The following is a 26,989-nucleotide window of genomic DNA, read 5'->3' as shown; positions in this document are numbered from 1 at the left end:
CTCTGATAGTAAATACATCTTTCCGAATAAAAAGAGCTACAGTAATTAAAAAGAAGCGGCTAAAATCCAAATTTAAATCTACAGTATGTAAACAAAATGTATCCATCCCCATCGCAAAGTCAGTATTTGTTCAATAAATTTGAAAAAATGTTCTAAGATATATTTATGTTTGCAATTTGTATTGTTTATGTACAAGATCAATTTTTTTCCAGAGTTGCCCTGTTGGAGCTGTAGAGCTGGGTTCTCGAAGGGGTTCCCCGTCAGAATCACTCACTACAGTTGCAGACGAGACAAGAAATGTCGCCTACTTAAAAACTGCTTAAGACCAATTGCAGCGGTTTGTGATTCTGATTTTGATATTAAGTGTACGGTTCAGATGTTCAGGGACTTAACGATTACGTAGGAATGGGCGTTTATTTGTGTGTGCTTGAGACCGCGTTAATCAGATTATAAGAGCTATAGCGTTCACCAAAACTTTGAAGTGTTACTGTGTTTGTGAAATTTTGGGCGTAGTTGTGCGTGAATTGTCGCGATTGCATGTCCGTCTTTGTGTATCATTGCGAAGGGATCGGGCGTAAGTTCGTTAACTGTTAAATCGCGTGGACGTTCGTAGTTCGCGTCGGCGTTTGTACGTCGTGTGGGTGTTCGAATAACGCGTATGCTAGCCTGTACGTAATTTCGCGTGTGTAAATTCGATTTCATAACCGTGTGTCCATTCGCTTATTTGCGTGTGTTCTTGGATGATGGCGCGGACCGTGCATTTGTTACCTAATTTTCAGTGTACGGTTGAGATGCTGGAAGAGCGTGAGATCGCGTTTGTCAATTTATAATATTAAAATGTTCGCCGGGGTGATATCCTGTTTGCGAGCTAGTGGGCGTAGGTGTGCATGCATGATCGCGAAGGGCTCCAACGTTTGTATGTTAACGTGTTTATCGCGTCTGCGAGCATGTATGCAACTTCGCAAATTCGATTTTATAACGATATGGCTCTTCGTATATTAGTTTGTCAAGAATACAAAACAAAGTCGCGCCGATCGTAAATATGATACTTAATTTTTAGTGTACGATTCAGATACTAGAAGAGAGTTCGCCCATACCACTAGTTTCCGGCCATGTCACCATGACACGTGTTGTCCAGTGGATATGAGCGATATTTTTTTTATTGGTTCAACTTAAGGCATGCGTCTAGGCTGCTAGGATCGATGGTAGTAACTTCCGGACGTGGCTGATTCATGAGCACACGAACGGTGGTTTAATGCTTGAAACCGCGTTTGTAAATTTATAAGTTCTAAAACGTTCACTCTTTTTAATTTTGATGAGGTCTCGAGCATAAGTACGTGTGGAGGATTGCAATTGCATGTTCGCGTTTATGACCAGGTTTGTGTTACCGCGAAGGACACGAGCGTTTGTACGTTTGGAATGGGAGATTGTGAATGTATATGAGAGAATATGCAATTGACTGTGTTAGCGAGAGTTGGAATTTTACGATGCTACGCAGATCGGGAATGGAGTTCTTACCGAATAAATCGAATCGAATGCTCGAATTGAACACCATTACAAGTGACTAACGAATTCTAAAAAGGCAAATGCTCCACGTGAGGCAATACCAACTATTCCATCATATACGCCAATTCTGTATCCGTTCCACGACCCAGCTGTCACAAATACTCAGATGAACACATACACAGATAGACATATGACTAGCACATAATAATTGTACACTAGTACTAAAAACTACAATTATCACTACACTAACAACAATAGGTTTCTCGACGATGCGATGTTTGCAATACCAACAAAGCCGTCAAAAGCCGTGTTTATGTAATAGATCAAATGCATACCAAAAAGCGTTTTGCTTTTTTACGAAGTTCTGTACTATTCAAAATAATAGTAGGCAACGAAATGACGTAAAAAAGTATAACCATCCTAAAGAACTAGCACAAGTTGCTGTGATTTTATTCAATGTAAAAATAGTAAACAACACCTGTATCATTGCTGAAATTGTAAGAGCACAAAAATTTACTTTGATTTCTGCACAAAATTGTATCGTTCAATTATTTTTTGAGTATTCAAATATACATGAAAAATGGCAAAAAAATCCATTTTTGTCACTTTTACCAGGTGGCTCCAGGGGGTGGCACGAGGGGGCACGTGCTCCCCCTATTCAACCAAACCTTAGAGGATTCCTTAAGGAACATATAAAATAATTTCTGTGTTTCATTTCACAAATGTTTCGCCACACTCCACGCCTACCAGGAAATGCGTTTCCATGATTCGAGATTTCATTTTCCAAGTCGTGCGCCAGACATATTTTTCAGGAAGGCGTGCCCCCCCTTTACCATCCCGCTGGAGCCGCCAATGCCAGTTACTTTTCCAAAAGTTAAGGTTGAACTGAGAAAGCTTGGAAAAGCGGCCATCTTGGAAAACAAAAAAAGCAGTTTTTTCTCACACCGTTAGGACAATCTTTATTAAAATCAATCAGCAATACTCTACCAGTGCCCTGAATACATTGATTAATTTTCATGAAGATTTTTCCAACGGTGTGAGAAAAAACTGCTTTTTTCGTTTTCCAAGATGGTCGCTTATTGAGGCGTTCTCAGTTGAACCTTAATCGAAATTGTGTTATCCCGTAGGAAAATTCAGCCAGAGCCAACGACACTACTTTGGTCGTGTGGATAACTAACCAAGTGCGGTAGGTAATATTGCTTACTTGAGAAGGTAGACTAACGAACCTGTGTTGAAGGCAACATTACCGAAGCATTTTGTTGAGTAGAGAAAAATCGAGAATGTTGGACCCCTGATTGCGTAAGAAATGTGACCATTAAATCGGAGTAAGAAAACAAGCGTAACAACATAAACAGAAGTTATTTGCAAACAGGTTGTAAAGAATAGGGGATTCCATTGCGTTCAAGCGAATTGATCCGTGTTAAATCAGAGCGATCTAAGTAGCAAAAGCTTAAAAACTGAGATAATCATAACGTTAGATCAAGATTTTCTATAGTTATATTTCATTTCCGTTAAATTTTAAAATGATGCCATGCGCCAGAATTATGGTATAAATTGATTTCAATTGATAAAGAAAAGCATGCGGCGATACAAATTTTGAACTCGTTTGTCTCGTATTCAATAAAATGTCAATGTTCGGTATGCCTTAGCACTGACCAATCTTCAACGCGTTCGATGATGGAAAACAATTCGAAGTCATCAATATACATAGATAAATGAAATATGATATAGCCCTAGAATACTGGATTTGTTGTAAATACCGGGTATCCAATCTAGACGCTCATTATAGGACCAGTTAGGTAAGACTGGAACCACTCGAAAAAATCTTAAGGGTAGTTGGCAACAGCGATATGAATGATTGTGTGGAATTGATTTAAGAGACTGCTTGAAATAATCTTTAGAATAATTGCCGGAATCTAATCTGGTCTGAGGAAGCAAGTGTAGACATTTATAAGGAATCCATATTGTCAAGTTGAAAACGGGACTTCATTGTTCTGGAAAATACTGAATGTTTACATAACCGGTAAGGGAAGTGAAGACGATGACGTAGAACTTAACGTAAGCATTCGTTATCGTCGCTATTGTACCATCTTATATCAAACGCTATTTCGGACTAAACCGAGTTGATTATGTCATCCTACAGAATTGCGTTTTTAGGAAGATATACCGAAAAACGATATGAGAAATTGCATATTTGGAAACATTGTCACCAAAAATGTTTTACTAGCTAATACCCGTCGCGCGTTGCTACGACTTTAAACGAAAAAGCAGTAAAACACAATTTGTCCCGAAGCGCCATCTGGCGGACAGATAATCTCCAACCAATAGCACACAAATACGCTCCATAACAAATGCCTACTATGCAAAACCGTTTTGGAGTTAATAAATTACATAATACAAACATTGACTTTTATATAGATAGATTGATGGATAGGTAGATGCGTTTTCAGGAAGACATACCGAAAAACGATATGAGAAATTGTGAGTTTTTTACTTCAAGTCACTATATCTTGGGATTGGCTATAATTCTATTGTAGTTTTGGGTGTATTTATGTAAAAGTGTCTGTGAAACACAATGACATTAGAATTTTAAAAATGAAAATACATTTATTGTGAACAAAAGTTTCATGTTAAATTGGAAAGATTGATAGATTCCTTGACCAATTTCCTTCAAAATATATACAAAAATAAATACTTATAACGCGTGTGAGTAGGACTTTCGTTTACATTTTAGACAAAAACTCTTAATATAGTCAAATATCTTCGGAATAATTGAAGGATTATTACAGAATAGATAAAAGCATTGATTGCCTTCTCCGAACCTTTCCTAATTTTCATAATATTCAATCTCCAACTTTAAAAATCGTTTTTCTCGAAAAGTGCTAAGTGACAGTTGTCATAAGATTATACCGCTCCGCGCAAAGAAATCTTCACTTTTCCGTCATTAATGGTTATTTCCTGATTGTTTATTGGTTTTCTACATACATTTTCAAATGGGGAGTGCAACGTTTTGTTTATTGTATTGGATGAACAATCTTTCGTGTCTCGGAATACAACCTATTAAACCTATTCCTTTTCTCAGATCAATGACACTAGGACTTAAAAGCGAAATTTTCTCATAAAAAAGGCAACATATTTTCTATATATATCTGAATGTCTCCACGAATACCACAGTTATTATCGAACAGAACTTATTGTACAATATTGTTCTGGTAATTTACTTTAACGTGATAGTTGTTTATGTTTTCACTTCTTCTCGCCACAAATTTTAATATTATTTGATGATTCACAGTCCCAGTAAGTGTGTCATGAGTGAAATTGTTTTGACTTTTTGTTATTTTGTGTTTTATGGGTAATAAGATTTATGTGCAAATTAGCAAATCTATTTTTTACACATCAAAGTTAGGGGAATATTGAAATCCTTATCTGCTTGGATCCTTTTAGTTATATTTGATTCCCCGTCAGCAACAAAAACACGCAATTGAATTCAGACAGGTGATGATTAATCTTCTGCATGATAGAATATAACGTATAATGTTTCAATGCTTGTTAGCTTTGCAGTAAAACTTATTAACCCCACTTTGTTCTCTCACCAATCAGAAAAAGGGTTAAATACTCCTGCCACTAGAATATCAAATTTACATACAATGTTTCAAACCATAGCTTTTTTCTCGTCCATACACCGGTGTACCGGCCTTAACCTGTTCCATTTCTGATGTAGACGCTGCAAAGGCCCAGTTCTCAAGCACATCATCACATCGCAAGTGCAAGCAAGGCTAATCCCCCTTTGTAATGAACCTACGGTTTAATATTGAATTTTACATTCTAATTAACAACTGGTGAACCCTGATCACAGCGGCAATTTTAGGTACTTACCATATGCATTTAGAACGCTGTAGGATCGGGTTCCATTCAATTGTAACCCATCGGGAAGACCCCTTCATAGTTTAAGCAAGTATAGCGCCTTCAATTACATATTCACCCTTTCTTCCTTGTGTCTCGTTTGTTATTTATGTATATGCGATCGTAAATGCATAATTTTACATACCCACACTTGGACTGTGAGTCTCGTTCGTTTGTTTATTCTCCACGCGTCCCCTTTGTCAAGAATTAGAATTGAAAAAAAGAACTTTAGCTTTGTAGTCGAGTGCAGCCTGAACTTCCCGTTCGTTCGGCCTTTGACATGTTTGGAAACTGTCAATTTTTTAGGGGGGAATTATAAGTAGCCTGAAGTCGAACAAATGCAGCATGCATAATTTCGATAGCCACGGGTACGGCTTTGTTTTTCGATACAGGGCCTTTCGAAAAATAAGCAACGAACTGGGAAAAGAGATTAATATTGATACAATTAGATCCGTGCTACGTGTAACTAATTCTAATTTTGCCCATTCCATTCTGTTTACTTAAATTTTCATAATGCGTCTTAGTCTCAATCTGTTAACCAATGCAAAGTAAACTAAAAGTTGAAAACCAAACCAAAAAGCCTTATATTACCTGTAATACGTAGTAGTATTTACATTAATTACATAAATTTTGTTCAAATTTGGAGTAGTCTAAAAATATGGGAAAATTTAAATGTTTTTATTATAAGTCACATAAAAAGTTGAAAAATAGTTATAATTCAAGCATATTTGTTTAAAATCAATTAAAATGAGCTAATCACTAGAACTACATCATATTATGAGATTTTTGAAGAAATACATGTTGGTCAATTTTAATTACGAATCGCATACAGAGCGTAGGATGAAGAAAATTTTAAGATAGGGGAATCCATGGCTATTTGGCGGTGTTTTCAATTTTCATTCTTTACCGCTTTGGTTTAGGTAGATCGCTCAAAATAGAACCAGTTGCATTAATTTGTTTGACGCGGGAACCGTGGTATGCCAGAAAATAAGCAATCGAAAAACAATTATTTAATGGTATAAATTTAAACTCACCATAAATAACAGAAAATGTTTAAAATTAAGAAAAATTGCATATTATGTTCGACAACATAATATCACCCACAACATCCAAAAAAACAAATTGTGCAACATAACCACAATGGAGAATGTATTTCACGTCACTTGAGATACACAACGAGAGACAGCGACCTCTGTCTAATAGAATCGAAGTAAAAGGGGCTCAGCCAACTAGCCCCGTGCTCACCATGTCATCCATTCCGTCCAGTTCGATTGGAATAATAACAAAAATTCGATTTTTGTTATCACAAGCTGACTGATCTTCAAAAGCAACTCCAAAGTGGCTAACATAAAAAAACTAGACGTACATACAACGGATTTACGTGCCACTACTGTGAACAATAGTACAACAATCAACGCATGCTTGGGTGGCTGTGCAAATGTGAATCGGTTTCATGGTCGAGCTGCACGTGAGCCTCGTACAAAAATTGTGAGCACATGAAGATCATAGTCCTTGAAAACGACCGCTGCTTTTGGATGTGTAGCGCTAATCACAGTCGAACCAAAAGCCTGACAAGCCAACAGGTTGATTCCCATTTGCCAAAGGTCGCACAAGCTTATGACATGGATACTCGTATGGGGAAGCACGCGAGCTTAAATCCCGTTCTTGTGTCGCACAGACGTGATTGTCCATTCCCTACACATAGGTACAGTGCCTTAGTCATGGCAAATTAGTTACCCTAGTTGCATGTAGCAGTCAGACTTCTGGCCCACTTTCACGTGTTTGCAAATGCTTACTGGCACCTACGAAGCCACATGCCAAGAAGCACATAGGTAATACCAGTGACTTGTTCCATTGATACTACAGTCGGTACATACAGAGAGCAAGTGGAGCTCTTGTTGTAAAGTTCGCTAGTCCTGTTTTGGGTCAATCCTTGCCCAGTTTCATATAGCACCCTACTTTATAACGGTAAATTAATATGGAACACATTATTGTGTGTTATGTTTAAATGGATTAGTATCACCGTGTATTAGACGGCTAGTGAGATGAAATCTTGAAATAACTAACGCTAATACGAGTTGTTAAATTTCCTTAGGTAGCATATTTCTGTGACCTGTAATAGCGTATTGTATATACACAGTGTAGGACAAAACAATAAATCCACTTTTTCCCTAAGTTATCAATTTCAATTTTTATCAATAAACATTGAGTTATTTTTATGCAAATTATTAAAGTTTTCATTGCTTTTTATAAGTAATATAAACATAAAACATATTCACTAGAGTGGGACACGTTTGTATGAAAAAAAAATAAAATTTTGCTCCGAGTAGCTTTTTGGGTCCCATTTATCTACAAGAAGAACTCTACAAATTTAAAGCTCAATCGGTGAAACTATATTTTTGCGCCCATAGTTTAAAGTTTACATGGTATTTCGTATGGGGAAATCGTTTTTTTGCAAAAAAAAATCGTCCAAGAGTCGCCCGTTGCCTCCTAAAAATAAATAGATATCTGATTTTTACAGAAAATTTGTTAAAGAAACAAAGTCGAGAGGACTGCAAAACGATCTGATGTTTGTGGAAAAAGTTAATAAGAAAAAACCGATTGATGCCTTGAAGATCAACGAAAATTTCACTTTTCATGGCATCACTGCTGCTGACGATAAAATTATATACAAAATTTTTAACTTTCTCTAATTATGTACAAAAGAAACCTTAATTTATGCCTCAAAACTCTCGCAAAGTGGCCAAACAGTACAGATAATTGATTTAGACACATTTGGAGAAGATCAAAACAAAATTTCAAATAATTGGACAACCAACAGCAGTGGTGCTAGAAAAAATGAATATTTTATCAATCGTCAGCGCATCAATCGGTTTCAGCTTAATAACTTTTTTCTCAAGCGTCAGATCGTTTCGTGGTTTTCGAGACATTGTTTCTTTGTTAAATTTCCTATAAAAGCCACATAACGGTTTATTTTTAGGAAGCAATGGGCGACTCCTGGAGCAATTGTTTTGGGAAAGTTAATTTTCCCATGCAAAATCCAATGGAAACTTTAAACAGCGGGCGCAAAAAGATAGTTTCAGGGATCGAGCTAAGAATTTGCACAATTGTTCTAGGACCCAAATGGTATTTAAAAAGTTGCTCGGAGCTGGAATGTAATTTTTGTCCCATTCTAATATTCATCACCTTTTATATTTTTTTAAGAAACTACACAAATTAGCGATGAAAAATAAGACTTCCAGTACTATGAAGACTCAATTCAATCAAATAATTAATTGTTTCATGTTGCACTATTCTTATTTGTTTTGTGAATATACAGGGTTTATTGACTTTCAAAAAATCTGTTGCAAGTTTTCTTCTAGTTTGAGATCCGGAGATTCTATTTCATTACATGTATTTACATTACATACCTTTACAACTTCTAACACAGATATTAGTTCATAATACCGTTGATCCAGCAAAAATAAATGCTAATACCATAGTTAGCTGACTGTTTTGTCCGACACTGAATGTGTTAATTAGTACAACTTAATCATCATCTATTCGATGGATCAATACCTAAGATAAAATCGTCAAGTAACTGTTAACTCTTATACGAGTTCATTAAATTTAAAACGCTGGTGTTTTATCAATTAGCAGGTTCCGGTTTTTCGAACCCACTTCATTAGTTAATGGTTAAACCATGCACAAAATCATACTTACTCCATACAGTTGCAGTGCATGAGGAACAATTTGCATTTTAAAAGCTGTTCATTAGTAAATTTAATCCACGTTTGAGCGCAAATTTCTAGTAATAAGCACAATCCATAATCAATTTTATCTCGAACAATTCATTATGACCCGTTTCACTGGATATTGAGCATTTACTTCTAATTCGCGCATGAAAAATGCATTATCAGCTCTTCAAACAGAAGATTTAATGTAATTGGATGTGGTTTGAACTGGGTGTTACCGTTTCAAACAAAGTTCAGGTGTTACATCAATTAACATAAATTTTCAAATGAAACACTCTCTGATAAGCTTATTCACCTACAAATAGAGTGCAGGTACGCCATCAGATAATACGATGGAATTTTCCGTGAAGCATGAATAATAATAATGACGAATATATAAGCTACTTACAGGGTTATAAAAATTAATGGTAATAATTTTACCACAAACCGTGATGCACACCCACAACCAGATGAGTGGTAGAAAGGTGAATTTCAATTAAACTCCCCTGTGGCAGCGACCTACATGAGCACTTAGAAAGACGTAACCATTAATGCTAGGTACATATATGCCGGTGTACAGCTATGCAACGATAATAGTTTAGTGTGTATGTTTTTCATTCGATTGGCAGTAAGGGATACGAAATTATATCAATTTGAGGTTAAAGCTTAAGGTTTTCAATTTAGTGCGAATGTGCTTTCATTTCAGCTAATTGAAAATTAGTTGTGGAACATTTACGGCACTGATAGGCATCCGAATGGAATCCATTGGAGTTGGTTGAATCAAATTTAACGCGCCTACACGGATGTCCGCTACGGATATTAAAGCATTCACCTGTACTCAAGAGCGGATGTAAACATCATAATTTATAGTAAGGTGAGTATAGTGCAATACATTCAGAAGAAATGAACAGTTGTGGCACGGTTTACAGTCAATTTGCAGTTTCAATAGGTCCGGTTCTTATACGTTCCGCCGTCGGAGGTTTTATGCCTAATTTTTTTCTAGGGTAAATAGCGTTAAAAATTTAATTTTACTCAATTGTTTGTTGTTTGGGATCTTCAGCAAACTGAAAGACTGCAGAGTTAGCTAGAGCAACGATCCAACTGAGAACACTGGTTTGCAAAATAAAAATTCAAAATTGAACTTCGATACTTCACCTCCATTTCGATGTAAAATCGTGTGCTGAAACCGAAAATGAAGTCAAAATAATTTATGGTAGAATATTCTCGAGTTACAGTACAAAATTAATTTCCCTTATAAAACTGGAAATACGTTTAGGAAAAATTCAAATATCTTCGGTTACACCGCATCGATATGAAATTTGTAATGTTAAATTAAAGGCTGCAAGAACATTTCATTTTAGTGTGACTAATGGTTCTGACGTTATTTTTTTGTATTTGTAGTTTCTAGTCAAAATCGATACATTGCAGGTTCAGGCAAGGTTAAATCACGTGTAACGTTAATGTCTTACCTCAGATTGACTAGCACTTGTATCATTGGATGAAACAATATCAGCACAATCGAACAATTATTTTTTTTGTTTTCGTGGTATTTTGATTAATTTTGGAGATTTTAAACTTTTAATTTTTCACAACAAACAACAAACTTGATTAAAAATTCTATGAACTGCCTACTGGAAGAGATATATGTTGGCGTACTAGAGTGTTAAAAAAGATAAGATTTATTCAAAACGTCATATCCAACAAATGTAAACAAACGGAGTTTATTATGCCAAATAAAAACTAAACATTGACTCTTTATCGTCCACAAATAATAGAGAAAAATAAGAACTATTTAAATGTTAATTTAATCTTAAGTCAAAATGTCACATATAGTATACCAAAGTTTTGCTAATATTTTATAGATGTGATGATTTGCGTTGTTATGTTTTTCCAAGTCGACTGTAGTTAGCATCTTTTTCCAATACCAAACCTCATATCTACACTCTCGGTTAGAAAACAACACATGGAATATATCACAACTACAATCCCGTATCTCAAAACCTCACAGTAAAATGTGCCATCAAGCGGTGTTGCCAAGACCACAGGTAAAAGAGTATAATAGCAAAAGTGATCGGCAAAATGTAATAAAATAATAGTTATCCATTATCTCCCTATTATCTTCGTGAAAAACATGTAACATGCTTATACGATCCTGCAATGAGTAAATGCAGAGGTGATAGTAGAATTAATAGCCTTCTGTGTGCTTTAATTGTTAAAAATTGCAAGAAAATTTTTGCACACGATTTTCTCCGTTTGACTTTTCTGTTAGATATGATGTTATGAAAAAAAGCTCTAGAAGTGATAGAAATAAGAAATTTAACGTTGAACAGAGAATAGTGCAAAAATAGAAAACGCGAAAAGTTTCTTTTTTTCTACGTGTACCAGATCTTTATAAGGTTTTAGGTCAATTGGCCGGAAGTCATTCGGCCGAATGCCGTTTGGCTAAACGGAGTATTTGGCCGAATGGAGCATTAGACATTTAGGTCGAATGCCATTTGGTCGAAAACCGTTAGACCGAAAGAGTCATTTGGTCGAAAGGATAGTAGGGTCGAATGCCAGTTGACCGAATACAAGCTTGTCAAAGTCAATTTAATCGAATGTCAGTTTCATTTAATGTTTCGTTTTTTTAGGTATATATTGTAGCGTTCCACTGAATGTATGTTAGCGGTGAGTTCAAAATTGTATCAATATCGGATGAAAGAAAATACAATACTTTGATTCGAATAACGAATTTCATTCGGATAATATTATCGAATTCGAATAACGAATTTGATTCGATAATATTATTTTGACAATAGAAGTACAGTTGTACAATAATCTACACAGCGTATAGCACTAATTTGTATTTAGTTGTTTGTACAACATGTAGAATTTAAACTTGACCTTCTATTTAAATACTTAATTAAAATCTCAACCAATTTGTATACGAGAAATTCAAGAACAGTAGGATGGTTTTACTGATGTTTCTTAGGTAGTTTTAATTTACTATTCTGACTAGCTTATGCAAGGCGAATGAAATCTAAAACATACGATGTAATAGATTATTATCAAATCCAAAAACCTCAATGCAATTTGTTGTGAAAAAATCACTACCGTGACTGTATTACAAAACACAAGGAATATAAATATTATTGAAATCGATTCACATGAGGTAAGATTTTACATCAGGATTAGCAACAACATACCTCAGCACAAGCAGAGCTATTTAAGCATTATTTGCGATATACGAATTACAGGGTGTGCCAGCTGGATGTATTCTTTTTTTAACAACTCCGCCATTTTCCAACCGATTTTCACAAGTAAACAATTTTTTTTTAGAATATTTTATGCCATTTATTATAAACCAGGTTTAGAATTAACGTCGATTACATGACTATCCCCATTTGATACACCGAAAGCAGCTCTTTTGCGGGCATTTTGCATGACGGGCTTAATCGCAGCAATTTCAGCTCGTATCTTAGCTTTCAGTTCGTCAAGGTTCTTAGGTTTGCTAGAATAAACTTTTCTTTGCAAGTAACCCCACAGAAAAAAAGTCTGGTACCGTCAAATCCGGAGAACGAGGAGGCCATTCCAAATCACCATTTTTTGAGACGCCGCGTCCTGGAAGTTTGCTCTGCAAGGCTCCGCATCAATCATTGTTGGTCGTTTCCAATGTAAAGCGCTACGATTTCAGTGCGTTCTTTTGGTGTAAATCGACTCATGACTAAAATGGCAAATGACGTTTCAGAATTGTGTTTATCTATTAAAACCGGCTAGAAAATGGCGGAGTTGTTCAACGTTGAAGTAGGATACATCCAGATGGCGCACCCTGCATAAACTTACTTGATCCCAATTTCCCAAACTTGTTAAATAAAATATTAGGGATTCTCTGTTAGAACTCTGTTAAGGGGTTACAGAACTGTAGAACACGAATATCTCGACATTTATAATACTAGTTACAAAAATGGACAGTATATTGTAGTAGGTTCGTTAATTTGAACAGGATCCACGGTCGGAAATCTATCTCCAGTAATTTGTGACCTAGAGCTTAAAACTAAAAATTTTCAATTCAAACAATAGCAAGAGACGTACACAGGATAATTTCTATATTTTGATTTTTTGTGCAATAGTGCCTTCTTTGCCAAAAAATGCTGAAAATGTCATAAAAAATGGCATAAAACTGATTATTAAAAAATATAACAATAGCAAGAGACGTACACAGGATATTTTCTATATTTTGATTTGGGACAAAACTGATTATTGAAAAACATAACCATTCAAAAAATAAAATCGTTGGAGATGTAAATTTTGAATATACTGTAAAAATTTCAGAACGAGTTAAATTTCTGGCCAACTTAAAAAATGGTTTCGAGGAAAGCTTGTTCAAAGTTTTCACTACGTTCGGGGGTATACAGAAGAGTCGTTGTGGCAGAACATTTATCTAATATTATAGCCTTCCATTTTTTGGTGTATCATTTCCATAATTCTAAATCACATTTTGGAAGGATAAAAAATTTCGTATAAACAAATAAAATGGAGAATTTTCAGAGAATTTGCTCTGGGGTAATATTCAAATGACTCAAGGCTTCTGATAACAATTTCAGGGTTAGTAATGTCATTAAAAGATTAGTATTAAATAAAAGTGAAAGAAACACTTAGAACTGTTATTAAACAGACAATCGAATAAAGAAGTACAACTAGAATAAGAATTGATTATAATGGACAAGCCTCTTAGCAAAATGCTACTCAAGAGTTGTAAAGCAGCTATAATTTCTAAATGTCGAAAATGACCGGCTGTTCGAAACAATGCACGACAGAGTACTGTGAACTTTTCAGGCAAAGAAGGCACACTCGCGGAAAACTGGAAGCCCAAGATCGCGCTCGGACCGTTCGATCTCAATGATGATGATGATTAAAGATGATCAGATTCAAGAAACGCGGAACTGATCCCAAATCGGTTCCGGTAGGGATCCTTAAATTTAAAAAAATTCTCGATTGCAGGTTCGGTCTGGTTTCATGATTGGATCGTGTTTCGTTTAGGAACAAATTCAAGCCCGCCGTTTCTTGTCGACATTAACTTCGTTTCTGTGGTGTTGCATACAATATTTAACTGTAACTTGAACTAGAAATGAATGCACAAAATATTGTGATGATTTGCCAACTTCGGGCCCAATTCAATACTTGCTCAAACAAACATTTTTGTTGGTGTTAAAATTTAACTATACGTCTTCAAATCCGGTTTGAAAACGAAACGCAACAATTTTTAGTGCGTCCACGTGCAAAAAACCATAGCGTGCCAAATGTTTATAAAACAAAGTTCATGATGTATTCCCAAAACATAAACGCAAGCTGTGTGAGTGAAAGGTACACATTTTGTCTCATTTTACAATTCGGGTCGGCTCCAATCCAAAAACATACTGAACGCAGTGATGTGATTTCCATGCTTCAACCATGTCGGTACTCAAGCGCTGTTACGGGTTGCACGTAATTTCCAATTGAAATGCATGTTAATACGAGCAAATGTCACGACCATTGAACGCATTATTATAATCGCAGCGCACAATCGGGTTGGAGAACTTGCGATAGGAAACCTTGTTCCGAATGACATGACATACTACTCCACTACCTTATTATTAGCAAACTTCAGCAAACGCCAACATGGATGGCGTGCTGTGTGTGAACCGTGCGGACATCGATCGCTTCTGCTTTGGGACGTTAGGTCTGCGTCAAGGTTTTTTCAGCGTTGGCCCATGCAGAAGCCCTTATAACAAACTGCTTTTTTCCCTGGACGGAGCATATCATTATTAAATTATGAAGCAAATGACATCGCATCAACGTCATTTGTATGCAAATGCGATGAGTTTTGTGAATCGCCAAGATGATGAAAAATAGCTTTCATTATCGGCCTTTTGTTTTATTTCTATTAGTTTGTTTTTTGTTTTGTTCCATAGGTTGTGTTCCGCATTTTGTACAGCTACTGCATTAGCATAAAGGTAGGGCGAGACTGATGGTGAGGGGGTGTATATCTAGCAGGGAGCTGTAATATTTTCAATGTAAATCACTTGTCGCTACAACTCTGCCTCGTTCGCTAAACACAGACCAATGTGTGTGGCAGCCGGTCTTTCTCGCGGAGCCATCTATCACGCCATCTATACTGTGCGCATAGTAAATAAAGTTTCAAATTCAAGGTGAGCTAGCCAGTTGCTATTAATCGCTGTGCTTGGGCTATAAAATCGCTAATGAGACACAGGAAACATGTGAATGAGTTTAGCTACAGGACAAAAATCGCTGTCAGTTTGACACCATAATAAACTATTGGTCGTGTGAATTGGGAGGTTCTTTTGTCACTGTTTTGATGGTTTGTTTCGATTGTGTTTGATGACACAATTAGCACAAAAAACTACCGTGCAATTAGCGTAGTGTTAGCGTTGTCTATTTTATGGAATTTCGCGAGATAATTGTTGAATTAAATCTTAATAACATAAAGTTCTATTCGCTTATTATAGCCCCAATTTTATTTATGTCTTATCCACAGCATTCTTTCTATTACCGATAGAAATCAGAAAACAGCCAAATCTCTGAAAAATACTACATAACATCCGATGTTACTAAATTAAGCGATTTCCATCAGCTCAAAAATACGACACCAAATCTTCTTTTACGCCTTTCGAAGAGCTTCTAATAACAATAAAGATAATCATGCCGTAAATACCGAAACTCTCTCGCGCCAGTGGATTGGGTTTTCATGTTTTCCAACCCATTCGTACAAGTTCTATAGTCACAATGACTGAGCAGTGAAGCGATCATTTCAAGCAAGAAATCGCGTTCTTGCAGCTCCGTTTTGAACGTCAACTTATTTTATACAAATCTACCCCTAAGGCACTGTAGATTTTACTGCTCTAAAGCAAACAAAAAACTCAATAAAGGGTTCACAATGAACCCAAATTATCGGATTTGACCACGGTGTTACGCAAAAAAAGTGCCAACGGTAATTAACGAATCCAATTTTGTTTAGAAAATACCAAACCGTTGATAATTATTAAAAATGAATTGACTATTGGCTTTATTAGCACACCCCCTAATTATATTGTTGCATGTTTGAAGCAGACGGTAAAAATCGAAGTTTTCAGCTGAGGTAATTAAAAATCCACGCTTGCATTTGACGCGCCCGATGAAATGAGTTTATGACTACTGTAAGAAGCATCCAACCAATCTGGGTCGAATACAACACTCGAAAAAAAAAAAATCTAACTGCAAATCTAAATTGACCTCCACAAGATGTTTTTGTTTCATTTCTTCATCGATTTCTTGTAGATGGAGAATCTCGCGCTCGAAATAGCATTCTTTTTGGAGGAGTAGCACGAGCCAATGTTAAACATGACCCATATATCAAGCGATTATGCCATCGAACAAGATTGATGTTGTAGTCACTTGGAATGAAAGTAAAACCTATCGTGTTGGGAAGTGTAGAGGAGAGAAAATGCATTTTTGTTTAAATCAAGTTAGTTGGAACGGTGCTGACACTATCTCAAATATTTGTACATGGCGGATTAGAAGGAAATCGTGTCAAAGCCAAATGTGAGCAATTCGAAACCGAGTCCAAAGGAGCAGAACGAAAGGGACAAACTGTATTGCCAATGATTAGCTGCCTGGAAATGTTTGTTCTCGTACCCTTCGTTATACAATTTTTATGAATTTCTTTTCATTGCATTGGCCCTGCCCGAAACGTTTCCAGTCCGTGTCGCTCCGATGCGTATAAGGATAAACGACGAAGAAATACGGTTGTTTTCTTATTTTAATCCTGCACGGATATGTTGGTTGCGTTCTGGGTATTATTGCACCTGGATTACAGCCGACAGGTGATTGTAAGTTGATGCTCCTGGCAGGCCACTGTTCGCCAGCAGATACGAGCAGAATTGTGAATAGGTCTGAAATGTCTGGTGATTCAAAATAATAAAATCGATTATATAAGAGAAACAGAAATATTTACTCACGCTTTGCTTTGATTGAATCGATCACATAATCAAAATTAGTGCTTTCATTCAAATGCGCGTTTTTGTGGAGACAAAAAATATCTTAAAGGAATATACCAGAAGAATGCCGATAAAGACTACCATTAAAATAATTCGCTCCAGTATCGTCGTGCATCACAAAGATCACGTTAGAGTCATGGCTAGCTGCTCAACCACAAATGCAGCCGGCAAAGTTCAGCGGAAATAATGCCCAACCTGGTGCTCGGCACACGCCATGCGTTGTCGAAATTTGCACATTTTACGAAACTGTTTGACATCTGCTTCGTTTCTTGTCGTGGTTAGGTACGATCGCTCTGGAAATGCTGCACCCATCGCTGATGATTGACGCTCGTCTCGTCGCACACAGTCGGCGGAGGGGTGAATGATGGGATGTTTATCTGGGCATAAGCGCTCTCGAGATCTCCAAGGTGTGGCTGTAAAACATGCGCGCACAGCGTCATCGTGCGTAATTCAATATTTTGGTCGCGTGCTTGCACTTATCTGATCATTGATGTTTGCCCTTACCATAACAATAGTAGGGCACCCCTGGCAAGAGGAAGCATCCACTATTATCCAATGGGATTGTTCGGAGTTCAAAGCACGAACATTTTACACATCTTTCGAGAGTTAAGTAGGATTGCGGTGCGATCACATCTGTCTCGTATCTCGCACTCATCCGGCCTCTTGAAAAGACACTCGCACCACAGCATGCAATCGATCAGAATTCTTCAGATACCACTCAACTGCAATGTGTAATTCATTCCAGCACACAAAAACCAGTCTAATTACCACGCCATACAGTAGCAATTGGAGCATACTTAATTTGACGTACGAAGCCGCAGCGCAACCGCACCAGAATTCAATTATCCAATTAATACCTTTCTCACATCGAATGGCTTAACCAGTGATTGACGTGGGCCGACTAATGGACAATGTCTGTGTGGTTGATGGTTGAGAATAGCATGACAACCGGATTCATCCGTCACTGACCACGGAAGGAGTGAATTGTGTCACCTCTTTTTGCGCTTCCATACAATTGTTTCAGAAGCAGCGATGGAGTCAAACACTTCCGGAAATGGTCACTTTTGCAAAATGATATAACTGATCTTTGCTTCGTGTAATTTCGTTTGTTCACATTGCTCGGTCCGATGCCTTCCAACTACACAGCGACGGTAGCGTTTACGATACTGAGAAAATTCAACACTAGGAAATTGTCTTTGAATCGTTAATACTGCGCATAGACAACAAGCACAGCTGATTTCGCACAAGGGCAACTGCCTTGTGACAGCTTGATTATCACAATGCTTATATACTTCGTTCATTACTGAAATAGTTGTTTGTGTACGCCAAAAAGGTAACTAGGTACATTGAAGTGGATGAGCTTTTTGCGCCTTGGCATTAGGTACCTAGTACTATTTCCAATAGTGCGAGTCACACAAAAAGAAAAATGCAAGTATTTTTATAATAAATTTGATGATCTAGTGCATAAACAATAAAACATGCAAATAAAAACATACCCTTGAACGATAAATTTTTGCAACATATTGTATAACTCATAGGATTGTAAGCTATGAAGAAAAGAAAACGAATCTCTTAGTTTGACAGTAGCATCATGACGAAGTGGCAGCTTATCCGCGATTTTTCCCGTGCGCGCCGAAAGAAAGGTTTCCGACCGACAACTATCCGCGTAGATCGATTTAATCAAAAGGAAGATACTGCTCACAGACTACATAATGTTTACCGTCGATCTTGTGGTCAATTCCAGAACTGTTACGTAAGCTCTCTTGCTGTAAAAGACGTTGTCGACTAGTACAGATTTTTTTTATTGCAGAGGTTTAAATCTGAGAGCCATTCGCCTCTTTTTCGGGTTGGAACAATCGCTTTAGAAAAATATCTAACCCTATTTATGTGCGGAGTTGTGAAACGAACCCAGGTGAGATGCGTACGTGGTAAAAACATGAACCCGGTGTTTATTTCAGAAGACACAAAGTGAACACGGAGGTCTACAGCGACATTTTAAGTATTTCCTTTCGTGTATTAAAGAGCAATAGGGATCAAAATTGAATGTGGTTTTTCAACAAGTTGGAGCTCCGTGACACACTCCAGAACATCTACTCGTCTGGACAAAGCACATATGGCCACCATCTAGCCCCGATCTTAATAAATTGTATTATTTAGGATGTCGCGTCATTAAGACCAAGGCTTATTGTAAATGTCATTCAAGTACAGCAAGCATCAGAAAAAATGACTTGTTCCTGGAGAGATATGGGACCAGATTACATTATTATAGGATCTATCGTGCGTTCCGGAAACGCATTGAAGCCACCATTATGGCTAATGGAAACTCGATTAACGTAGATTAAGACTTTTGGTAACATATTTCTTTTAAATATTAGAAAACGAAAATTGCGTTGAAAAAACCATAGTTTGAAAAATCATAAAAAAACCATGATTTCATCACTCATGGTTTTTTTGGCTCCTGAGGAGTGAAAACCGTCAAGGAGTGAAAACAGGTTACTAGATTATAATTGCAGCATACAGTTTAAAAGCCCGAGCTCAATTTAGATTTTCAATTTTAATTTTATCAAGCACAAAAGCAAAACAGATCCTTGGTACGGTTCATGGCGAAAGTTTCTTTTCGATAGACCTCGAAGGTCAACATTCAATGGTTAGCGTACTAGGCTAGGCTTAGGCCATTACAGTAATAAATAGTACACCTGTTTTGCATCCTTCCACTATGCATTTGAACTATTGGATTTCATCACTTCAGCAGAAACATTTTTACACCGGATTTGAGATATGTTTGCCCGTGATTATTGTTAGAAATATATATTTGTTAAATAAAATTAAATTGAAATCAAATGACTTGCTCCAATATATACGGGGTGCGCCATCTCGATGTATCCTATTTCAACATTGAAACCATTTTGGGTATAAGTCGATTTACACCAAAAGAACGCGCTGAAATCGTTCACCCTTTCCGGCGGAGTAAATAAACAAAATTGTCGAATTTGGGGGACACAGAATCCACACGTTATACATCAAACACCACTGCACGACCAGAAAGTTACTGTTTGGGCCGGAGTGTGCTCCAAAACAATCATTGGTTTTTTTTTGAAGAGGCAATGACAACGCACGCTACCACTGGATTTTGGCGCACTTTGTCTGTCCACAAATGCAGAAAAAAGGTCCGAAAAACTTCTATTTTCAACAAGACGGGGCATCTTGCCACACCGCAATCAAGTTCTTGCAGAGCAAATGCCCAGGATTCGTTGTCTCAAAAAAATGGTGATTTGGAATGGCCTCTTCGTTCTCCGGATTTAACGGTGCCAGACTTTTTTCTGTAGGGTTACTTGAAAAGTAAAGTGTATTCTGGCAAACCTAAGTACCTTGACGAACTCGAAGCTAATATACGAGCTGGAATTGCTGCGATTATGCCCGAAATGCTGTCCTGTCATGCAAAATGGCCGCAAAAGAACTGCTTTTTGTGTATCAAATGGGTGTGGTGATTTAATCAACGTTGTTTTCTAAACCTGTTTTATAATAAATGGCATAAAATATCCTAAAAAGACTTGTTTACTTGTGAAAACGGCTAAAAAATGGCGGAGTTGTTCAATGTTGAAAAAGGATACATCCAGCTGGCGCACCCTGCACCTTCTGCTGGGATAATTGAGAAATTAAACATACAAAGTTTGAAGACCTGTTATCAAAGTTTGTGATTAAATTCGATCTATAAGAGGCGACAGAACAAGAATCACAAACCGGAGTGGACAGGAGGAGCCAAAACCAGGAGTGAAAACCTAAGAGTCAAAACCCACTTGGATTGCTTTGATTGTTATACTCACTCCCAGAAACGTGCATAACAATGATTGGTTTCCACCGCTCCTTTGGAAACAGGCGCCTTGATGTGAAATGTGTGGTTTATTTGAAACACTGAAATTTTCAATTAAATAATACGCTGTTTAATGGTGCAAGCAATATCACACGTACAGTAAATAACAGAAAGGCTGATTTTTTGTGAAATCTTCCACTAACGACATTGGGATTGGTCCCATTCTTCACTGTGGACAGACAAAATTAGTTTCTGCCTAAGCCATGTCTGTATTCTGCTAAAGGTTAAATTTTCATCCATAAAAGGACGAACACTGACTTAGTAGCTAATAATTGAAAATTTGATAGATGATTTGGTTCGAATCTCAATTTGCTGGCGAGCGGAAGAGGTCGGGATCAGCAAAATGCCATGGTGCACTCAGAATAAGAATGAGCCTTGATGTGCAAAAGAAACCTTCTGTTAAAATGTGAAATGCTGGAATAGATGTTACGTTTATAAAAGTTGACCAATAAAATCATAAATATTAGCATTTAATTTCACTCTGGAGCGTTTCTCGTTGTTTTAATTAATTTCAATTCAAGTAACGATATTGTTTCGGTACTACCGTCACTGAGGATTTCAGTGCCGCAGTACCGGTTCTCACGAGAAAAGGTCGTTACCAGAAGCGCTAGGTACAATAATCTTATGATATAAAGTAACGAAGACCTGATTTCCCAAATGATCCGAAAGGTCCATAGATCCAAGGTTTATACAACCCTAGCATCCAAAGTACCACAGATAAGAAAGATTCGAAGAACTACAGATTCAACGACTCAAAGAACCAAAAAAATCGATAGGTCCAAAGATCCAAACATGAAAAGGTCCAAACATCTCGAAATCCAATACAACAATCCTTATAGCAGAAAGAACCGAATTATAAGAAATCCGACAATCCAATCGAAAAATTTGATTCAAAGATATAACGGATCAAAAAATCGAAATGATGGAAGAGACCCGATCCAAAGAACCAAGTATTAAAAATCCAAAATGCTCATGCTATAGAGTAATGAGCCTGTGTTTACCATTTTCCCATTTTCACCCTATCTAATAAACAAATGGCCTACAAAAGAGGATCCCAACCGGCTATAATGACAGTTATCCTTGTAGTGAATGAAGCACATAGCACAAAAATGTATGCGGGACTTTTATAACTTCCCAATAAACGGCTAGATCTCTTGGTTGCACCATATCGACGGTTCTGCCCGAAATAGAAAATCAAATTTCGGGGTTTCCCGCGTCACTTTCGAAAGTTTTTGTGATATGAATTAAAGTCATAAATAATTTGAAAATTTAATGCAAAAATGATCACCAATTTTCCAACTGATTAGCGCAAACATAATTCCATTCAGTACAACGCTATTAACGTTCAAAAACTCCCTCCTATTTCTACCGAAAAAATTTCCGGCTCTATATTAAAAGGTAAGTCGTAGTCACGACAAAAAAAAATGAACTCATGCCAAAATTTGGATGAGATTGCCTAAAAGTTACCAGTAATGATTGCAGTCTTGTAACAGATTCATGATTCATGTGAAATGCAGCTGCTTTGATTGCGCGAGAATCCATACACTTGGATCACAAATTCAACCTTAACCAACTTCCGCCTATGAACGGTTTAGAGCAGTGATTTTCCACTGGAGGTGAATTCACCCCCAGGGGTAAGTTAGACAATTGTAGAGGGTGAATTATGCGGGACAAATTTTAACTTGTGATCCCCACATTCCAGTCAGATATATTGTTTCAGTATGTCAAGAATGCAGATTTTTATTCTGAGCATTCTCACTCAGGAACAGGATTTTGATTGTGAAATAATGGTTTTCATCCAATCATTTTTTTCTGTCAGGGTGATGATGTTAACAATTTTCCGAAAGTGGTACATCATAGGAATTAATATTAGGAAAGGGGAACATGGAACGAAAAAGGTTGAAAACCACTGGGTTAGAGGTAATGAATAGCTATAACTCAAGTTATTGTGCTCCGATTTTGATAAAATTTTGAGATTGTTTAAAATACGTACGTAGCAATGTGTAAACCAAGTCTCGGAATGGAAACATATAACGTTAATTGCGATTGAAGGTCATTCTGATACAATTTAGCTGAACAAAAATACTATATGGTGCACTCTTCGGCGAATCAGTCTTTGAGGAGATCACACATATTATCGAGCAAGTGAATAACCCTTCTGAAATCGCGAGCAACAAACAGTGGCTAGAATCCAGGTCCATAACCTGTTCGAGCATGCTGATGAAAGTCGATGGATGTGTTTTGGTCGACGTTGAAACCTATGCAGTAGCTGAATTCAAACAAATTCCGTGGCTCAAATTTTTCGCAGATATGCTAATATATAAAGATATGATTTTGGCAAGGAAACTGTTCCTCTGTCAAGGAAACCAGCGTTTTTGTGACAGGTAACACTCTGAATTCGGAAGTAAAGGAAGTTCCTCAACAAAGGGATGTTACCCTTCGTTAAGTGTCATGATGGTCCGTTATGTTTTGGACAGAATTAGTCAGCTCCCATTATCCCAAGAGAGCTATAATGATATGGCAATGGAGACCAGTTCCTCCCAAAAGAGCAGAACAACCGATCACCAAATTGTCCCCAGCTCCGTCCAATGGCGAAGTATTGGGCGATAATGAAGCGGAAACTGAAGATGAAGAGCGTAGTCTCCTGCAAGATTTTTCGGATGTTGAATTGGTGTAATGTAAGATTAAGCAAATACGTGCATTTGAAAGCACCATATTTCTAAAGAATAGAGCTTTTATTGTAGGTTGCTGGGTTCGAAATTTTCTATTTCGTGACAAACATATGAATTATGGATTATGGAAGAAAAGATGAATAATAAACTGCTTATCGAAAATTTCAAACTCTGTTTGATTGCCATGAAAATCGATGTCTTCGGACCACAGCTGCAGATACCCTGCCAGATTAACAAATAACCGGCAAAGTTATCCGCAAGCACAAATTATATTTCTTGGAAACATCTATGTGACCCCTGGCAACACAAAACTTCTGTCCAGGAAGCCGTTTGAAATCCAATTTGACACAGGTTTTATCGTCCATAAGAATGCGTCCGTTTGATTTGGTCAGCACCCGACCATACAGTTTTCGGGCTCACATTTTCATCGTACTTTTTCACTTTACGATCCACTATGAAACCTTTCCGAATGCGCATATTTTAAACTGTACAGAGTTTGTTGACCACAACAACATCCAACTCCTTAGTTACACCTTGCGGAAAACAGACATTCTTTAAAATATTTCAGAACTGCACAGACAGTGGCTTTGGTTATTTTCAATTCAATTAAAATCATGATTTTGAACGTCTAATTTCGCTCTGGAATGTTTTTCGCTCGTTTAGAAAAATAAGTTCGAGTATCGATATTTTGCCGGTACTACCGGTACGGTACTGAGAGCATAAGTACCGCGGAACCGGTTCTTTAACGCTATCTTGATGACATTTTTCTTGTTGCATATTATTACAACGTGTTATAACTCTGTAGTGTTAAAATAGTATTACATGAACAGTAAGAATTATGTTCAAAGTAGTTTTGATTGAAAAACATTATCAATACCCCAATATCTGTGAATTTGAGGTTTGTTCCTCCTTCAAGTTGAATCTGTTGAAAATTTGCAGCTCTATTCAAACAGCTACTTGGGAGCGAATTGGACACTAAAATAGCGTAACTGTGCATTATTTTACCTCAACAACAATAACCCGCATCGACAAGGAAATCCTTTTTTATGTTATGCAGTAAGACAACATTATTGATAATCAATTGCCGAAGTGCAGTTTAATTTCTTCTGAATTCAGAATAATTGTTTTTGGTTCACATCTGAAATTTTTTTGATTTGAAGATCTTTGATTTCTAGTAACCTGAAGCAACACAATTTCCGCTCACCTGCTTTTCTGTCAGATTTTGAGGTTATTTTCAAAATAATTCAGCGCACCATACTAAATCCCACATAAGCACAAATCCACGCTCGTTCGTATACGAGTAACTCAGCACAAAACACTCGTCAACGGAGTAAACGAACTGATTTATTAACGCAAATTGGATTAAGGTCCCATTATCACTTACGCACCGACAATGGATCCATGCACGTACTATGTACAGATTCAATTATCCTCTAAAAATTCACTTTCGCACTCACTGCTGTTACATGTACAGCAAATTGATGATCGCCGTTTGCCACATGGCCAACATCAGGCGAAGCCGCACGTCATCGCCATCTTCGTTCTGGTTGCTTTGCAAGCTAACATCAGAAACCGACGAGCCAGTCAGTCTGGCAGCAGCGGCGGGCGGGCGGTTCAAACTAAGGTCACTTGGATGGATCGATGAAGCACTCGGTACAAGAGTTAAAGCACCCACGACGACAATCACATTGAAATCGAACACTTAGCATGATACGATTAATCAGGTGCATGGATCAGATAAATTTTTGGCAGTCACCTTCAAAACCATTCGATTTGTTCACAGAACCTGTGCGCGCACGGATATCGTATGATCGCGGGAAAAAACAGCACCACCGTGTCTATTGTCACCCCGCCGAGTAAACACTGATTCGCTGGAGCGACCCGGTTTCTGCTGCTTGCTGTGGTACGACAGGGCGAAGTGGCCGCTCGAAAACCTGCTCTTTGCTCTTGCTGCGGGCAGATAGCGAAGCAATAAAAAATGGCGAATTAAACTATAGCCGCACGATGCTGCAGGTGGCGAAGGTGGGTTCTTGTTTATATGCGCACGATCTTGAACATTGTCAAGAACTTAGAACGTTCAAGAGCACACACACTCACATGAACACTGTCACACTTGGTATGGAAATGTTCGCGCGCGTATGACAGAATAAATCTTAAACTGTACGCCTTCAATCACTTGACTTATCTCATTTAACAATTATTTCATATGTGAACAGCACTGCTACGCTGAGCTGGATTGATTGGTCTGACCGCGTGTAGAAGAAACTGTAGGGCCAACCGGGGAGAAACTGACATAAATTTTTATGATTTGCAAAATAGAGCACTTCAAACCATTGCCACCACTGCGGCAGAAATGGATAATCTTGTATCTAGTCATGGTTTCGAAACGCCTGTTCCAAGTCGCAGAATTGGTATTGCGCAGCGTTTGTAACTTGAAGCGCTCGGCTCCGCTTTAAAAGTGCTGGAATGGAATAGTGAGCACAACATATGCTGATCGGGACAAAATGTTAAACGCGATAGGGTGCTGCATCAGAAATGTTATCGTGTGACTTTTATAATGTTTGTTATTCAAAACGTTACTTGATCGGTTTTTACTGGTTCATAGATTTGGCCATTTGTTATCGATAATGGATCGAAGTTATTTAAACATTGGAACTTTTGAGAAATAAACTATGTTCAGTACAAAACAATTAGATGAATTACAATTTATTCCAATATTTTTTTACGATAGTCGCAAGTAATTTGAATCGTTCAATATAAACAGAAACCAAACTAGACATGTTGTCACCACAAGCGGCTTTCCTTCAGCTAGTATTAAAATATCGTTAACAAACGGGTTCATTCTATTGATTACCAAGAAAAAAAACCTTGGGCGAGATCGAGCGATACTAGTGTGGTGGTGCAATTTTGCATAAATGCAACTCCAAGAGCAATTAACGTAAATCTATTACAAGCTCTCGAGCGTGGTTAAAGCTTCCAATAACACAGCACACATACGCGGCATCAGCTAAACTCAACTTTGTTCTCGGAAACGACCACGCGATTGTCGGTGAGGGGTCCTTTAATAATACCCATTAAGATTCATAAGAACCTGCTGCAAAATGGGAACGTAGAGTTACGGAACGCGCCCAGGTTTGGTCAGATGACAAGCGCGTTAGGAAACTGGCAAAGTCCCTCGCAAAGTTTATGTTATCACGTGTAGGAAGCTCCGCCTTGGTATCTACTGGCGTATCGTAAACCAATTATATCTTTTCATTGACAGTTCTGTCACTGTTCCGTTCGCCATGGTACTGGAAGATCAGAACTGGTTAA

At 37.4% G+C, this 26,989-nt stretch overlaps 1 protein-coding gene across 6 annotated transcripts in view; it reads right to left on the bottom strand.

The window, feature by feature from the left end:
• Positions 1-26,989, bottom strand: part of LOC131694111 (semaphorin-1A) — a 185,432-nt gene that overhangs the window by 22,741 nt on the left and 135,702 nt on the right. The window contains exon 2 of one of the 6 annotated variants that reach the window (XM_058982523.1): positions 10,278-10,302. The exons of 4 other annotated variants lie outside the window; for them this stretch is intronic. The gene's annotated coding sequence lies outside the window, so the exon portion shown is untranslated. Of the gene's footprint in view, positions 1-10,277; positions 10,303-24,881; positions 25,073-26,989 lie in introns of those variants that run through there. One more of the 6 variants, XM_058982521.1, reaches the window with a different exon arrangement.

The sequence above is a fragment of the Topomyia yanbarensis genome, chromosome 3, assembly GCF_030247195.1.
Source record: "Topomyia yanbarensis strain Yona2022 chromosome 3, ASM3024719v1, whole genome shotgun sequence".
NCBI lineage: Eukaryota > Metazoa > Arthropoda > Insecta > Diptera > Culicidae > Topomyia > Topomyia yanbarensis.
Note: the sequence above shows the minus strand (reverse complement) of the source record. Positions and strands in the feature narration are given on the sequence as shown.